Raw genomic sequence first — 17,183 nt, 5'->3', positions numbered from 1 at the left:
TTTTCTTTTTTTGGCCCTTTCTCTAGCGCTAGTAGAGAGCAGAGTAACTGTCGTATAGGGGAAGCCAGTAGAGGCCGGCAGGTCGTCAAAGTTCCTTTGTCCGCGGACGAGCAATGGATTCATATTTATGGGGCAACGAAACGAGCATTGAAACGAGCAGTGCTCACCGCACGTCATAAATTTTGATTGGCATAAAACGTTTATAAGTGTTTGTTTATGAAGAGCAAAAACGATGTAATGAAAATAAAGTTCATTCATCCCGACCCGTTTACACAACACTCTGTGATGACCCCCCATACACGTGTTGAGTCCGAGGGAAAGAATGTTGTCTTTCGCGGTAGCGCATAGCGTCGGCTGTGGTAACGGCGCGCTCTGGATCGCTGACAGTTCCCTTGTCCTGGAATGTGCCCGGGAGGGCCGCCCCTGAAACCGCCACGCCAATTGGGGAGGATAAAGCCTGTTTCCCCGCGGCGGCGGCGGCGGGGTCCGGTTGGGGTCCGGTTGGGCTTAAACCACTTCGTTCTGGTTGTCACTCTCGAACGAGCATGGCTGGGTAATTGATGATGCCTGTCATGGCGGCGGGTCCCCGTCTACGCCGCGCGCCGTGGAACGCGGAACCTCGCAGCACACACAAGGAATGCACCTCGCAGCACACACAAAGGAATGTACCTCGTAGCACACAAGGAATGTCACAACTCCGAAGCTCCTGCTTCTCATGGGGGCACGATTCGAGAAGCCGCCAGCCATTAAGAGCGACCGCTGTTAGAGGCACGTTCCCTGGGCATAGTGTCATAGTAGTATTGTAGCAGTAGTCGGCGTAACCGGAGGCCGGTGTCCGCGGGGAAAAAGGAAGAGGGGGCTTGCACTGACGTCCCTCGTAACGTCATTGGAACGCACCATGGCAACGCAGACCGCTGAGTTGTGCGAACCCAATGACGGGACTTGTGCCAGCGTTATTACTCTCCCTCGTAATTACTCCCGTGCACTGCTGCGACGACCTCCTGAAACCCATGCAAAGACTTCGCCTTTCATAATCAGGCGTTGCTCCAGCACCTCGAATACAGTACATTTCTTGCCACTTCTCAGATCACAGCGCTGCCTTTCTCACTGTCAAGGATTTGAGGGAAGTCCTACTTGAATTCCTGATTTGTCTGAAAAATAAAAAGTACTGCCTACTTCTAGGTCAATATATCATTATTTGCATCAATATATCGCGAATGCCGCCGAGGTGGCTCAGTGGTTATGGCACGCGGCTGCTAACCCGAAAGAGGCGGGTTCGATCCCGGCCGCCGGCGGTGGTGAATTTCGATGGAGGTGAAATTCTGGAGGCACGTGTACTGTGCGATGTCAATGCACGTTAAAGAACCCCAGGTGGTCGAAATTCCCGGAGATCTTCACTACGGCGTCCCTCATAGCATGAGTCGCTTTGGGACGTTAAACGTACTAAATCAAATAAAATATATCGCGAAATGAAAATACCGCATCACTTGTCACTGAATCAAGCGCTACACAATCGTAACCATCATGTAAGTTTATTTATTTGATTTTTTATAAGTGCAGTAATGAATTTAACATCTTTAAAAGGTGGAAAATATAGCTAGGAGTCATGAACTAAAGGAAAGAAGCAAGGACAAGCGCTGACTAACAACTGATCGCTTTATTCAGAGCGTTTTGAATATAAACAAAGGGAAAGATGGCTTAAAAGATACCCCGCTTTCGTAGGGCCCTGCTGCTTTTTTGATCACTGCACTTAAAACTGCTTAAGAGAGGTGTAGCTAGGGTCCTCATCACGATCCCACGCCAGAGGTCGTGTCTCCACACAGCCGCGTCCAGCTTTCATCTCAGACTGAACGTTTGTTCTCAGCCGGCTATGCCAGGCACCTGCTCGCAGCAGTCGCGGAAACAGAAAGAAGAAAACCGAAGGAAAAGCAAAGAGAAAAAAAGAGTTGCTGCAATTCCTTAAATTGACAGTGGCGCACAATCTCAAGAAGGTTGGCGGCAAGGCGACAGCATGTGTGTTCTCTGTGCCAGAAAACCTCGCACGCCTATGCAGAAAAGTGAATGCCCGCGAGCAAGCCACTACAGTGTGCACCAAAAAGTATGCTAACCGATATGTTAGAGGCTGAAGCCACACATGATATACAAGATATCACTATCGTGTGGACGTTGCTACGGAGGTCAGACCGGCCGCTGTTAAACAAATGGCTGAGTGAGCACGCTCGCACCTTAAACGGAACGACGGTAAGCAATCTGGTGATTCAATGTGGCGAATGTGAAGGCTGCAAGTTATACCTTAACAGGATGATAGGAACTTACAAAGACGCGTGCGCACGAGGGATATTTGAAGCAATACGGATAGATAAAGAAACACTTGCGTTAGCATCCCATCGATAAACCTGAAATACACGTATAAGGGGAAATCAGGTCTATTGTAGGGTAGGAGTGATTTGCTTTGTTTGCTTTTAGTTCTTTGACTCGTCACTCTTTGCTACATCGGTGATGAATCTAAGCCGTGGTCATTTTGTGATTTGTATTTGTATGTGTGTCGCTAATGTACCTTTTTCGCCACCTTTCCCCCTGCATATTTCAAAGCACTTCGAAAAAATTGATCACTTGTTAACCAACGCTTGTTCGTGCTTCTTTCGTCCAGCCCATGTTTCCTAGCGCCGTTTTTCACGTTTTAAAGATATGCACCAACCAGCTCCAACACCAAGCTTTATTAACATCTTAATTCAGTGTTTTTGGGCTCATTGATTTTATGTTCGAACACAACAGCTGAAGATACAAGATGGCCCTCAGTAAGGAGCATACTTGTCTTTAAAAGCGTAAATTGTGTACTGCCGTGAGCAAAAGTTAGAGACCTCTGCCACCGTGTGCCGAAATACGCCGAATTTCGTGTGGATGCCACCTCACGAAGTGCTCCTGGTGTCGAGGTCGGCGCAGTCCCCGGAGCAGTGCGCTGACCTCGCCCTCACCTCGACATCAGTACTTCGTCAGATGGCACCCGAACGAAATTCGGCGTAGTTCGGCACGCACTGGCAAGGTGTCTTACCTTTGCTCACGATAGTTAAAGCATACTTAGCCGCCTAGTTAAAACCTAGTCAAACCTAGTTAGCCGCCTAGTCGCTACCTTTCTCGATGAGAATTCATTTTTCAGCCTGCGCAACATGGTTTTCGTCAAACATACTCCTGTGAAACTCAATTACTTGCCTTTACTGATAAGCTATACCACATACTTGACAACTCATCTTGCGCTGACTGCATTTTTTTTGGACTTTTCCAAAGCCTTTGATAAAGTATGCCATAAATTGCTACTACATAAACTGAGCCATCTTAATCTCGATCCTAACGTCTTCCAATGAATTAAATCTTTCATTCTAAACCGTTGGCAATTTGTGCATGCTAATAACACTAATTCACCGATTGCTAACGTGCTATCTGGTGTTCCACAGGGATCGGTCCTTGGGCCACTCCTGTTTTTAATCTATATTAATGACCTTCCTTCTGCCATATCTTCTAACATTCACCTTTTTGCTGACGATTGTGTAATATTTCGGGAAATAAATAACGTCAACGATACTGACACTCTCCAGTCAGACCTTAATTTGGTGTCAAACTGGTGCACTACATGGAATATGAAATTAAACACTAATAAATGTAAAGCTTTGCGTGTTTCCCGGACATCTAACGCTCTTCCTTCATATTATCTTGATGGCACTCCTCTTGATTGGGTAAAAACATATAAGTACTTAGGAATTCATATCACTCAAAACTTAACATGGTCTATTCATATTGACTACGTGATTAATAACGCTAACCGCATGTTAGGATACTTACGTCGCAAATTCTCTACCGCTCCCTCATCCCTTAAACTTCTACTCTATAAAACGCTCATACGTCCTAAACTAGAATACGCAGCATCAACATCAATATAGGACCCTACGCATGAAAACCTCACATATTCCTCAGAATTAGTCCAGAATAATTCCGTTCGCTTCATTCTTTCAAATTACAACAGTACGGCAAGCATCACCGCCATGAAATCTAACGTCTCACTCCCACAGTTACAATCTCGCCGCAAAATTGGTCGCCTAACGCTATTTCACAGGCTATATCATCACGTTGCGCTTCACTACTATTTCATGTCACCCCCCGAATACATTTCACGTCGCATCGATCACCGCCACAAGGTTGGCATCCCAACATGCCACACCAAATCTTCTTTCAGTCTTATCTTCCCCGCACATCTGTGGAATGGAACCGCCTTCAACCCGATATTGCAGCCATTCCTGATAATAAAATCTTTCATGACGATGTAGCTAATATTGTTTATTCTGAAGAAAGTTGATTGTGTGCTTTATCTGCTTCCACTGTATTGTATACATTGTTTCTATACTATTTACGTTTTCTGGATGTTGTTATTTGTTTTATTCTGGAGGAAATTTATTTTGTAATACCTAGTTTCACTGTATCCTATTTCATTGTTGTTTATCCTGAACCCACTCCCCTCTGTAATGCCTTTGGCCCTGAGGGTACAATAAATAATAAAATATAAGTGCTCCATTTCATACGGGTGGGTTCAGAACAAGTCGATGCTTTATGTCTTACATAAAGCAAAGTGTCACGGTACATGACGAATTTCTTTGTTGCTGGTAGTCCCTACCATGGTAATGTTGTTGTTGAACCCTCTAGACGTGACAGAAACCCACGCGGGGCATATTATACTATAATATACTTCTTCCCGTCTTCATGGTCATTTCTTCTTAAGCCCACCCGGATAACGCCCCCCGTAGCACGTTTAGTTCTTTCATTGTGCCTGCACAGAACACCATGGATGTTATGGGCTATCGCGGCTTCCCCCCTGGTCTCATTCTTTGGGGAGCTCCCGTTAAGCTAATGTAACTGTTCTCCGAGCGTCCAGTGGCAGATGCCCATACTGTGGGATCAGCCAAGAATCGAGACAATAACACTCGCAGTTCACCGTACCTAGGTGGGTATAGCTATTAAAGCGAGGGAAGCGGATTGAATTCAGTAAAGACAAAAACTGGAGTGTTGTTAGGTGTATCATGAGAGGTAATGTGATCCCGGTAAGAAGTTCTAAGCGGAACAAACACTCCTGTCGCTGTTCCCGAGTGCGTTGGCGCCTAATAATCGAAAGATTGGATTAACTTGGCAAAGCTGACACCGAGGGCTCTTCTAAAATCTTCAGCCAGTGATTACCTGCGGTCTCTGGTTCTGGAAACCGAACTCAACGGAGTAAGCGGTATACCTGTTTTGTAGATAAAAATTTATCTGTCGACACTGCAATGCCGCCTCGTCAGCCAGACTTCAATCTGCTAAGTTCAATATCAATTTTTGCCTCTGCAGTTCCTAACCCGTTGACAGTTTTAAGGCTAAAATGGAAATATTTAGCTGAGTTATTAATCGTCTCCTGAACGCAGCAGCCGTACGCTGTACCTGTAGCAAGGAGGGTTGTTAACAAGGGGATTTTAAGGGAATCCCTTGAAAGCTTCTCAGAGAGGCTATCTTCTACTTCGTCGTGGTCTGCAACTTCTTCCTTTTCAATATCTCCTCCTATTAAGCCAGCTTGGGTAACATTGTCTTAAGTATGCTGATTTTCTTCCAGACCGCATCCTGTAAAATATTCGATCTTGCGCATAAAACAATACACATTACGGACTTTGAAGTCTACCACAGTAAACGTTACATACATTTCAGAATCTCAAAAGAATGTGATTTCGATTCTTACAGCTCTTGGTATATTGCAGATGTGTCCATCAACCAGTGTAAATTACAAAGAAAAGTGTAAGTGGAACTTTTAGGTTCAATACCCATATTCTTGGTTAATATTGTGCCGGAATACTACTAGTGTTAAAAAAAAGGGTAATCGTAGTTTCATACAATTTCTGCCCTTTTCCTCAAAAAGGACTTCGCACTTTCACGGCCTTCCGGGTCACCACTGGTATATGATAACAATGTATTAAGGCCATACACTACTAGCAGAGCAAGAAACGGAGCCCGCGATCCTTTCGATAACAACACTTGCGCGCCACTAAACGGAGCCACGAGTTGAGTTGAGTTGTGTTGAGGTGTTGAATGCTACAGGTGGGATTAGCCTTGCTTATTCTGCCGGCAATTGCTCCACCGTAGCGTCACTTATATGTTAATAATGTCGCAAAATCGGTCGGATCTACCCACTATGCACACAGCCACTTCTAATAGAATATATTCCCCTCCCGCAGTCACCATCTATGCACACAATCACTCCACACAGTCCACATCACAGTCCACTCCAGAAGTCACCATCTATGCACGTATTCGGTCACAGTAGAACATGGCCATTGTAGTGCCACAATCCATACACACATTCACTCACAGTATAACGTAGTCCACTCCAGAAGACACCATCTACGCACGCATTCAATCACAGTAGGCCGTTGTCCGTTCCTGCTGTCACCATTTCGAAACAAGATCAGTGTCCTGCACAAATGTTAAAAGAAAGTGTGCAGCCTCCCTTCTGCATGTCTGGTTCCACTCGGGTAGACAATGTACTGAACTGTACTGTGAAGGGTTCCTGTCTTCTTGAAGGAAGCGAACATCCCATACCTTTCCGCGTTGTACTCAGGGCAGTACATAATATATTGTTCGATATCCCCGCACACACCACGTAAAGAACATAGCGGAGACGATGCTATCTATGCCCGTCTTATGCATCCAGGCAGGAGTGCGAGCAGAGGCTGTGCGAATTCGATGTAGTAAAGTCGCCTGGAATCTTCTCAGTACCTTGGTCACACATGGCATGTGGGGCGCACTCCACAGGGTACTGAAATGATCGAGCACCATTTTCCTGTAGAGAATTTTTTCCGTCTTGAGGTACTTTTTTGATGGATTCCTAGACAGAGCTTTATGGGCGAGACTGTCAGCCACCTCATTGCTTCTGACTCCTATGTGAGAGGGCACCCATTGGAAATTTAGAGTAAAGCCTCTGCTGTGCCGATTCTGCAACAAGCGTAGAGAGCTTATAAACAAGGCGTCAGTAGGGAATCTGCGCTCTAACCTCTGGAGGGCACATTTTGAATCAGTTAGGGTGAAAACAGGTTGAGCCGGACAAGACCCTAACTTCCGTAAAGCCGCCTCAATAGCAACACTTTCGGCCGTTGTGGAGGATACGACAGCAGTAAAGCGTACAGACTACTTACAGTCCAAAGAAGGAATGCAAAAAGCCGCTGCGCTAGCTTGTTTGACCTTGTCCACAGAACCATCCGTCAAAATCTTAAGATGGCGGGCATACTGTGTTTCCAAATGGTCAAGTACGAGCGAACGCGTTGCTGCCAAAGGAGAGCTGCGCTTTGCGCTCACATAGGGAATTGTGACCTTACAGTCGAGGATCGGAAAAGACCAGGGGGGTTTCAACCGTTTCCTTTGCCTTAGGACATTAACGCCTAAAGAACTAAGAGTATTATGTGCCAAGTAGGCCTTCGACTCATATCTCTTGCAGAGCCGCTGGAGAAGGAATCGCCCAGCTAACGTCTCTCCTAGGCGGCCAAGATGCATTAGTAGTCTCTCAGAAGCGACAAGGCTAAGAGGTTTCGATAGAGACTCATGATGTACTGCCTTATTCGCAGCCGTCTGAGGAACGTCAATGGCTCTTCTTAGGCCCTTTCTGTGGACAACTTCGAGACGTTCAAGCTGTGATGCCGAGGGGGAAATTAAAGGTAATTGATACATTATGCGACTGACCACCAGCGCCCACATGAAGTTTGACCACCGAAGAAGGATGGTTTCTTCATTGCTCACTTGCAATTCTACGGATCACATTGAGACGCGAAGATAGAGATGAAACAATCGCGTCGACAGCTTTTCGCCACTGTAGACGGGAGTCAATAATGACGCCCAGGAAACGCGTGTGGTTGAACTGGCCGATGCAAGAGTGACCAAGGTCTAACTTCAACCGCGCTTCACGTCTTCCTACACCTGGAAACAGAACAAAGCCGGAATTTTCCACTGATAGAGACAATCCCATACTTTGAAGGTAAGCTTGTACCAAAAGTAGAGCTTGTCGAGCTATCAGGGCTAATCGCTTGAGCTGGTAGCCAGTAATCCAAATACAGATGTCGTCAGCATATATTGACATACGCACTTGCCTGCAATTTTTTTGCAATGAATCGGGAAGCCCAGCCATTACGACGTTCAAAAGCGTGAGGGAAAGAAGACTTCCTTGAGGCACACCTCGTTATAGAACCGTTTCGCTGCTTAAGGTACTCCCTAACCGTACACGAACCGCACGATAACTTATAAACATAGAAATGAATCTTAACATATGACCCTGTATGCCCTTGCCTTGCAAGCTGTTTAGAATTCAGCTCTGAAGCACGTTATCATAAGCTTTTGCAACGTCAAGAAAAATGGCTAAGGTGGAAAGGCCGAAAGCTCTCTGGTGTTCAATGTGACTCACCAAGTCTAAGACGCTATCTTGGGCACTAAGACCTCGTCGGAATCCGGTCATACATGTTGACAGTGCCTTGCTGTCCTCAAGCCACCAAGATAAGCGTTCGTTTACCAGCTTCTCCATCAACTTAGCTACGCAGGAGGTCACTGACACAGGGCGATACGAGGCAAGGTCAGTCATGTCTTTGCCAGGCTTCAGTAGTGGAACTACATGTGCCACCTTCCATGACGGAGTAACATCGCCAGTCTCCCAAACATGACTGATGAAGTTCAGGAGCTCCTTCCTGAGTTCCAGGGACATATTTTGCAGCATTTGGTTGGTGATGCCATCGGGATCTGGTGCACACCGGCGCGCAGGCTACTGAGCGCAGTTTGAAGCTCACGAAGCGTGAACGGGACGTCCATGATAAATCTGGAGGAAGCAGGTGATGTATATATATCCATTCCAGAATTAGCACGTACGAGTGCGTCTGCCACTTCCTCTGCCAAGCACGCAATAGGTTTTTCATTGCGTATTCCAAGAGCTTCAAAGGGCTTCGAAGGGCGAGATTCTCCAGCAGAACTGCCAATAACTCGTCGTATTCTCGTCATCGGTGAGAACACAGTCAAACTAGCACAGAATTAGGCCCATTGCAACCTGTAGAGCTTGTTCGTGTGCCGTGGAATGGCAGAATTTAGCATATTGAAGGTCGCCTTCAAGTCGCTGTCGTCCTTCTTCCGCATGAGTTGGCGCTCCGCCCTTCTTCTCGCTGCGCAAATGTTCCTGAGTTTTAAATCCGGGGCCGGAAAATGATCAGGTAACTTGACCGCCGTAGTTGCTGCCAGCGTACTAGAAATTATTTTGTCAATAACATCACCAGAAAAATGTTCTAGGTGCTCTCTGTACTTGTCCCAGTTGACTACATTGCTGATTTTAGGACCACGCATATGAAAGTCGGCAGCCAACACAAATATCGGATAGTGGTCACTTCCCATGCGGTCAGGCGATGTTCACCACCACACGCGGACGTCAGGTGAATGCAGTGTCAGGTCCATAGCTGTCGCTGAGGCTGGAGGCCGGAAAAAAGTGGGGCTTCCGTCATTGGCAACACACAGGTCCAAACTGTCAATAACCTCTACAAGTTTGCGTCCACGGGAATCCGTGTTCCGGTCACCCCAAACGGCGTGATGGGCACTGAAATCACCGCAGATGATTCTAGGTGCTGGGCAGCGGTCGCAGAGCTGCTGTAGAAACAAATATAATGCTACCTTCTTCCGCGGGGACACGTACACGGATGCATTAGAAAGGGTTCGAAAGCCGAGCTCTATTCTCACAGCCAATACCTCAATGTCATCCGTGCAAAGATCGGTAACGCTTAGAGAAACATGTGGAATTTCTCTTCTTATGTAGAGCGCGGCACTTCCTGCAGGAAATGACTTTATGCTGCAGTTTTTATGAGCGATATATCCAGCCAAACGTCTCCCGCTTGGCAGGCTAGCTTCCAACAGGCCAATACTGGAACACAAGTTTCTTTCAAGAACAGTTTCAGTTGAGCTAACCGACTTAAAATTCCAGCGCAGCTCCATTGCAATAAAAAGTACACTTTTCGGAGGATATTATATCCACAAGGTTGAACACCATCCATATTAGATCGAAAGGAAGTTCGCTATGAAGGTGGAAATTAGGGACTCAAAAGAAAGCACCAGCTGTAGGAAGTTCTTTGGGTTACCAGGCGGCATCGCTAAAACATGTGAACGCAGGGCCCCGAACAAAACATGAAGAAGGTCAGACACACTTTGATTTTTGAGCTCCTTATTTTGCGCAACGCACTCACAACATCGACAAAAGATGCCGACGGGGACACACTCCTGGCCGCAGTAGCTGGTTTTTTTTCACTTGTGCATATGAGAGTCCTCCTTGCCGTCGTTTATGGCTGTGATTCGGTCGCTCAGGAACATGGACATTTTTTGCTGGAGGTCGAACAACCGACTCGCAGGCAATGAACCTTGGCATCTTGCTGGACCCAGGTCTCTTAGAGACATTATTAGGTAACGCAACAGCATGAGACTCCAACACTGGGAACTCGTCTAATCCTGGCACAGGCGTCTCAGTCGGTTGGGTTTTGGGACCAGCAATAAAGGATATTCGACGGTGCAAAGCGCTCACATGGAAGGGGCAGCCTCCGAAACTTGCTGGATGAACACCACCGCAATCAGCGCAAGCGAAATCGGCCTTGCAGGTTTTAAAGTCGTGGTCGCCACCACACCGCTTACAGCGTCGATCCTTTGTGCAAACTTTGGCCACATGTCCAAACCTTTGGCATCTAAAACTCCGTGGAGGTGCTACAGTGAAATCGGCAACTGCGTGTTTTGTGAATCCCAGATCAATATTTTTCGGGGCGCTCTGAGTTGGCAGCGAATGTCAACAAGATAGAGTTGGAAGGTTTCGCAGCTCATTCTTTTTCTGGAGACACCACACGACGCACGAGTCGTTTCACTTGCAGAACACCTTGTGGTTTCAAATAATCAAGTAGGTCGCTTTCTGAATACCACTTTGGTACCCCCTCAATAAAATAGTTGTTCTTTATGTAGGAATGGGGCAACCGCACGTTAACTTTGATGTCACCAATTTGATTGCACTGCAGGAGCTTCTCAACCTGCTCTTCCGTCGAGACATCCAGCTGAAGAGCCCCTTGCATGGTGAACCGACTACGAATCGGAGCTGATCCCAACAGTGATTGAATGGCCGCGAAAAGCAAGATGGGATTCCTCTCTCTTAAATCAACCCTTTCTCTGTGGGCTCAACCACTATCGGGATCCCTACCGTTCGTTGCTTGCGATGACTCAACAACTTGAAGCCTTCGTTGTCCACGTCGGCCATATCGGCCACTGACTCGTCACCGTCCACCATCGTTGACTCATCCCCACTAAGCGATGAGGTCCCACTGGGCGGGTGGTCGTCTCCATGTTCGGATTGCTCCACGGCCTGGGAAGCCATGGCCGCCTCTTCCGAGCCAGCCTCCTTAGATTGGCATGGTCCCTTTAGAGATTGCCAGCGCCGGAGCAGCCGAACTCTTCCCATAGGGACAGTACCGCCTTGAAGAAGCAGCCGTCCTCGAATGTTCAAAGAAAACTAGGTAAATTAGGCAAAATTAATAAAGAAACAGAGCTGAGGCGACTGTAGGTCGAACGTCTTCGTCTTCCTCTTCCGCAGCCACGACTTCACTATTGGAGAAGCAAAATGCTGCCGGCGAGGAGTGGTGCGCGTGAAAGGACAGTGACAATGCACGGACGACTCTGCAGTGACAAAAGTAACGCTGATGGTGACAGCGGCGAAGGAGGGGAGCGCAACTGTTAACCGGTAATGCTTTATCTCGAGTGATTTTGCAAAATAGAAGCTCGCTTCCACTGTCTCGTGCACGTGATGGCGTTAAAGAGGAGTTTTACCGATTAGTTGCACTTGTTGCAGAAGAGGTAATATTGTTTTTCCTTCCGTGCCTAACGCTGGCGTACAACAGTAACAAACAATGTCTTTTAGATACGCTAAACTGCTTGAATCTGTCGCCTGCTGCTTCGTGCCCCAACAGGAAACGAACCTACTCCAAGCCGAGTGTTTGGCTAAGCCTTCTGGCCACCGCCTGTGTGGGATGGCCTCCTCATTACAACTAGGCCTGTGAATCATGCGTATAGGATGAGTGTACGCCTGCCTTCGACGAACCGCTCTTTGGAGAGCGGCATTGCAAAACTACGCTTTTCGGTAAGCTTATCCAGAGTCAGAATGTATTTCTTCTAGCCGACCAGAGCAAATTTAGGGAAGAAAATATTCATCAGATAGGAAGCTAAGGAAAGCGGAATTCACAGACTGTGAATTTAAACGTGAAGGGAAAGGATCCCCAACTATTCCATGAGGAGCAGTTTAACAAAAATCCAAGGGGCGTAATCGCCGTACATTTATGCAAAGGATTCGGCGTGTCCTACTTCACTCCGTGCCCACTAGTCGAAGAAAATGTCGTTCCGTGGCTGACTGCGCTGCCGCGGCACTGGAAATTATTCACGATGTTTCGACCGCCGTTCGCGTCGCGCCCCGTTTCCGCTGAACCTACCACAGGCCAAAATGCGGGGGTTGGGGCCGAGGAGAGGGAGAGGAGGAAGGGAGAATAGTGCGGCAATGCCGACTGTCTTACGACTGCGCCTTTTTGTTTCTTTTATTTCTTCAGCCTTTTTATTTCTTTTGTTTTAACAACGAAAACTGCTATAGCTTTGCACAAGCCATTTCGTAGAAGCAATTTAGGGGCACAACGCCAGCCGCGTAATGTGCTTTGCGGATGCCACCACCACGTATCTCAAAGCGCGTTTGAGGTGTCCGCTGACCTAGGGATCCAGTTACGCGCTTTTTCTTTCCTTCGAGAAAAGGAAAGGTTTCGAGGAATGGAAAGGTGCATAACTGCCTCAATTAGTAGATAGACACCACCGCCACCTTACAGCTCGAATGAGGTGTTCACTGACCCAGTGAGCCATATATGTGCCTGCCCTTTCCTGAAAACCAACGGATGGTTTAGGCTACGAATAAGGCAGCACTGCGGACTAGACTAACTGCTTCGTGCTAACGGGCCCTGGAGTCCGTGAAGTGTGCCGGGAACGCGATCGAACCGAAGAACGCAAGCGTAAGAACCCTGAGTGTGCACGTGAGCGTATAGGTGCCAAAACGGGCCTGTGAGACGCCCAACCGGGCAGCCGCCTGTGAGACGTCAGAATGGGTCTGCCACTCCACACATTCCGGCCGCGAATGCCAATCAGCTTTCGCTCATTAATTCGCTAAGCCGGTAAGCTTGGCTGTAATGATTTTTTTACACTGAAAGCTGTATTGGCTTTGTATAAGCCATTTATGGGGTACAACGGCAGCCGTAACCCGTTACAAAAGGTTACGCGTAAGGCGTAACGCTATCGAGGTTCAGGTGTCCACCGTCAAGTGAGACATCTACTGCGCCGTTACTTTCCTCAAAACTAACCGGCGGCACACTCCCGCCGTTGACTCTCTCCCATAGGATGGAAAGAGTGAAAGCACATGGGCACCTTTTGCCTCCATCGAAACGCGGCCGCCTCGGTCGTGTTCGAACCCGGGTACTCCATCTCAGTAGCCGAGCGCCTTAGTCACTGAACCACCGTGCCGGGCGGAGGCCCATGGTACTACATTGCCAAACTTGCACACAACATTGCCGGCACCTTCCATAAAGCGGTAGGCTTTCAAAGCCTCGGGGCTTTAATTTCGGAACCACTACATGAGCCAGACGTTGCTTAAACGAGTATTAAAACAATGTTATTTGCCATTTATTCTGAGTGTCCGTTCACGTTGTCTCCAAAGTTAGCTTTGCCAACTAGGCATAAATTTCTTCGACGCCTACCCTCCTTCATGGATTGCAGTAAGATTTGCCAGCGTTATCTACTCGCCTTATAGATTTTATCTTACTTAACTTTCCAGATTCAAGCAGAATTCGTTTTTTGGGGTGGTTCAGGAGGCCGTTGCGCTCTCTTTGTAATCTATCCTGTTCTTTGCGAATGCCGTACTCGGCCATATTAAATGCACCAGCTCATTGCAGACTGTCTCCGTTCTCCTGTAACATAGTGATGTTTAATGTAGCCTATTGCGGCGCTAATAACGAATACCAAAAAGGAACGTAAGGATGTTATAAAGGAAACAGAAAGAAGGGGACCTCACAGGCAAGGATATGTGCCAACCAGGCCGCATAAACACAGTTCTAGAAATAATGGACACGGCAAAAAAAAGAAGGTACCATGTTGAAATACCTGTTAAGTATCAGAGGCTGCCCTGCTAAAGCAGAAAGGCATCCTCGAATTTGCGACGTTCTTTGTTTTACTTTACGCATTTACTTCATAAGTTTCCGGTGACATTTTGTTCCATTAATACACGCTGCAGTCCTAGTCAAGCTAACCCATTTTTCATTTTTTTTTACTCTATTCGCATTGAAGGGTGCCAGTTTTGTTTTTATTTATGTTGATTGCCAGCCTTTCTTTTGTTCGTCTTTAGTCTGGACGGCCATTTTTGCATAAGATTTCCAGTTTCTGTTCACTGTGTAATGACCTCTTTTCGATGCCCGTGGATGGTTTAAATAAACGGAAAAGGAAACAAACAACGTCACCACGGTGAGAGTACACTGTACTGCTTTAATGTATAGAAATATTTCGGCAGCTTCACATACTAAAACGCCGCAGCTTTCGCGCATTAACAACGTCTGTTTTGAGTTTGGTTCTGGGTGCTGTCATTTACCCTAACATCGTAGACCGTCAGTCGCTTAATCGATGAACATACTAGAAAAACCGAAGAAATGTCTCTTTATTTTGGTTAATTAACAAGAGATTGCAACAGATAAAAATAATTTACGGATCAAGAATACCTTCTTTCGCAAACGAGAAAACAGTAAGTGCACCACGAAGAGCCCTAACGGTGAGGCTAAAAATGAAATCGATGTCATACTACGCGCTAAAACCTGGCATCGTTCAGGATGTGGCCGTCCTCGGAAAGGTGTGCTGTAGCGACCACAGAATGGTAAGGTCTCGAATTAGCTTAGACTTGAAGAGAAATCGGAAGAAGCTAGTGAAAAGGAAGTCCATTAACGAGTTAGCGGTAAGAGGGAAAGTACAGGAATTCAGGATATCGCATCAGAACAGATATTCGGCTTTAACTGAGGAAGACGATCTTGATGCTCATACAATGAACGATAATCTGACAGCTATCATTATGGAGTGCGCAGTAGAAGTAGTCGGTAGGACGGTTCGACAGGATGCCGGCAAGCTATCTCAGGTGACGAAAGATCTGATTAAGAAACGCCAAAGCATGAGGGCGTCTAACCCTACCGACAGAATAGAACTGGCAGAGCTTTCGAAGTTAATAAATAAGCGCAAGGTAGCCGGCATTAGGAAGTATAATGTGGGTAGAATCGATCGTGCTGTAAACAACAGAGGAAGCCTAAAGGCGGTGAAGCAGAAACTAGGCATAGGCAAAAACCAGACGAATGCGTGAAGATACAAAGAGGACAATGTCATTAGAAATATTAGAAGATAGTTAAAGCAGCCGAAGAGTTCCACACAAATCTATACAGTTGTCTATGTAATCAGCACGTAAATGAGATAGGAGTATCACACAGCAATGGGACACCTGCCAGTAACGAAAGAGGAAGTAAAGAAAGCCTTAGGAGCAATAGAAAGCGGAAAAGCAGCTGGGGAGGATCAGGTAACAGCAGTCCTGTTGCAGGACGGAGGAGAGATCGCGCTAGAAAAACTATCCACCCTCTATACGCAATGCCTTATGACCTCGACCGAACCAGAAACTTGGAAGAATGCAAACTTTATCTTAATTCATAAGAAAGGAGACGCCAAGGACTTGAAAAAATTAGAGACCTATAAGCTTACTATCTGTTCCCTACAAGGAATTCACTAAGGTGATCGCTAATAGAGTCAGCACAACCTTAGACTTTAATCAACCAAATTACCAGGAAGGCTTTCGTAAAGGATATTCTACAATAGATCATGTTCACACTATCATTCAGGTGATAGGGAAATGCGCAGAATATAACCAACCTTTATACATAGCCTTCATTCATTACGAGAAAGAATTCGACTCAGTGGAAACCACAGCAATAATGCAGGCATTGCGTAATCAGGGTGTAGAAGAGCCTTATGTCAAAATACTGGAAAATATACATAGCAACTGCACAGCTACCACAGTCCTCCATAAAGTCAGCAATAAAGTTCCAATAAGGAAGGGCGTCACGCAAGGAGACATCTCGCCAATGCTATTCACCGCCTGTTTACAGGAGGCATACCGAGGCCTGAATTGGGAACAGTAGGGAATAAGAGTAAATGGAGAATACCTAAATAATCTGTGATTCGCTGATGACATTCCCTTCCTGAGTCACTCAGGAGATGAACTGCAAATAATGAACAATGAGTTATACTGGCGGAGCAGAACGCTGGGTCTAAAAATTAGCATGCAGAAGACCAAAGTAATGTTCAACAGTCTAGCAACGGAACAGCAGTTCACAATTGGCAGCGAGGGGCTGGAAGTGGCGAAGGAACATGTCTGCTTAGGTCAGGTAGTGACAGCTGATTCCCATCATGAGAGGGAAATCACTAGATGGACAAGAATGGGGTGGAACGCACATCACACGTTCTCTCAGATAATGAATAGCAATTTCCAATAACCCTCAAGATAAAAGTGTAAAACAGCTGTATCGTACCGGTACTCACCTCCGGGACAGAAACGTGGAGGCTAACGAAATGGGTTCAGCTCAAGTTAAGGACAACGCAGCGAGCCATGGAAAGAAAAATAATAGGTGTAACGTTAAGAGATCGGAAGCGGGCAGAGTGGGTGAGGGAACAAACGCGGATTAATGACATCCTAGTCGAAATCAGGAGGAAGAAATGGGCTTGGGCAGGGTATGCAATGTAAAGGCAAGATAACCGCTGGTCCTTAAAGGGACACTGAGGAGAACCTTATGAATTTTTTTTTGTTAGCAAAATCTGATAGTTCGGCATATCATGGCTTTGTTGCCGCTTGTCCGGCAGCGAAGGATGCATTTATTTCAAAGAAATTTGGATTATAAGTTGAAAAGTTTTTCCCGCCTCTCCGATTCAAACTCGAGAACTCTTATGACGACACGGAGAACTCTTATGACGTCACAAGACGGAGCGACGTGAAACGTGACGTAAACGGAGACTCCGTGATTTCTGGCGGCTAG

The 17,183-nt window shown here is 46.6% G+C and overlaps 1 long non-coding RNA gene across 1 annotated transcript in view; it reads left to right on the top strand.

The window, feature by feature from the left end:
• LOC144100067 (uncharacterized) overlaps nt 1-11,668 on the top strand; it is an 80,459-nt gene extending 68,791 nt beyond the window's left edge. Inside the window, exon 3 of the long non-coding RNA XR_013307510.1 lies at nt 11,073-11,668. This is a non-coding gene — a long non-coding RNA (uncharacterized LOC144100067). The remainder of the gene's footprint in view (nt 1-11,072) is intronic.
• The last annotated feature ends 5,515 nt before the right edge of the window (nt 11,669-17,183 follow it).

Source organism: Amblyomma americanum, chromosome 1 (genome assembly GCF_052857255.1).
Source record: "Amblyomma americanum isolate KBUSLIRL-KWMA chromosome 1, ASM5285725v1, whole genome shotgun sequence".
NCBI lineage: Eukaryota > Metazoa > Arthropoda > Arachnida > Ixodida > Ixodidae > Amblyomma > Amblyomma americanum.
This window is presented reverse-complemented; position numbering and strand designations above follow the sequence as displayed.